This window comes from Schistocerca americana, chromosome 1 (genome assembly GCF_021461395.2).
Source record: "Schistocerca americana isolate TAMUIC-IGC-003095 chromosome 1, iqSchAmer2.1, whole genome shotgun sequence".
NCBI lineage: Eukaryota > Metazoa > Arthropoda > Insecta > Orthoptera > Acrididae > Schistocerca > Schistocerca americana.
The window spans coordinates 930,485,463-930,487,345 of NC_060119.1; positions in this window are offsets into that span (position 1 = coordinate 930,485,463).

Below are 1,883 nucleotides of genomic sequence, written 5' to 3' on the forward strand. Positions count from 1 at the left end.
TTAAGGAATTTCAGAAAAATGTGGACAAAATTTCCCATCTGTGTAATGAATGATAGTGTGCCACAACTACGGAGGTATGCAAACTTATGCATGTGAGTAAGAGAACAAATCAAGAAGCTTTTGTGTGCAGTATAATAATCTTGTACTGGATTCTGCCTATTAACTACTTAGGCATTACACTGCTCAGTGGTATGAAATGGAATGAGTATATAAAATATGTTGCAGAGAAGGCAAATAATTAGAATGGATTTATTCTGAAAATACTAGCAAAAAGATACAACAGGAAGGCTGATCATGGACAAATTACATGTGTGGCATATTCTTGAGATCTGGTCAAGTGTTTAGGATCCTCACTAGGTCAGATGAAAGAAAGACATCAGAGTAATTCAGAGATTTGCTGCTAGAGTTGTAGTCAGCTGGTTCAGTCAAAAATGGAGATGATGCAATGACTTCATTTTTATCGTAAACATTTCTGGTCAAGTTTATAGAATGACGGAGAGAAAGTTAGAGCTTAATAACTCACTGAACCAGTGTTGCTACAATAGAGCAGTAGCTTGGGCTGGACATGGATGGGGAATGAAAGTGGTCATGACCTCAATGAAGAATCCAGCATCTGAAGTGACCTCTGGAAGCCATAGAAAACTTAAATTAGGATGGCCAGATGAGGAGTTAAATCCACCTCCCTCAATACAAATCTAAGGTGTTAGACATTGCATTATTTCACTGAAGATGTCTAAGGAATCATTTATAGGACAGACTATAAAATAATTCTATTGCCTTAAACACATATTTCACATCAGGATGGTTAAAACAAGGAAGAGAGATTTGGGTATATACAGAGACATATAGACAATCAGTTTTACTACACTCTGCTCCTCAGTGTGCAGTTCAAGCATACTCCACCTATAGCAGACTGCAAATATATTTATATAGATTTTGGATCAGGAGAAAATAATAGCATGCATGTACAATCCATAGACAATCAATATTTCCATTTCCCATGTCTTTCCTATGTAACAATAAGTAAAGGTCGAAAACTTCCTTGTGCAAAACCAAGAGGAAACATTTCATTCTTGTGTCCATTTGTACTCAACTTTCTATGATGAAATCTTAATATATTCATTGTAACATTCCTATTAATCCTAACATTCAGAATCTGATATTTTTTTTAAAGATAGTAAACTTTATATATCTTCTGTAACTTATTATTCACAATTCCGTGCTATATTTGTCATTGAATGACCCCCCCCCCCCAACCCGCCACCCCACCCACCCCCCAATTTTCTCAAAATATTTTATTATCTTACTCAACAGGTATTATACACTTTCCTGTTGATCAAATATAAAATATGTGGAATCTTTTATTGATGAAATAAATAACTGATGTGTGGATCTAAGCCTGCCATGTGCCTTCAATTTGACATCACTTCAGTGGCCTACTTGTCAGTTTTGCAACTTATGTATTCCAACTGCTTCTCATTCAGTCTCAAGATGTTTAGAGTACCTTGTTCCAGACCTCCCCACCACAGAAAAATCTGAGATGGTCATTGGGAGTTGAATCCAGGACTTCCACGTTACTTGCCAGCTATGCTGATGAGTAGACCAGAGAAACAGTCACCATTTGTTGATGGTTTCTTTCATACTGGGTTAAAACAAGTCTAGATCACAATAATATTTTATTAAGTATCAGTTTTGACTTTATGTAGAAGTCATCTTCAGAAAATGATCACCATCTGGCTGCTGTTGGTGACTCCTTGGATGCTCACATGGCAGCATGATCATGCGATTCATGATCTGGTTGCCACATGAGCATCCAGTGAGCCTCCTGCAGTAGCCAGATGGTGCTCATTTTCTAAAGATGACTTCTACATTTAAAGCTAGTC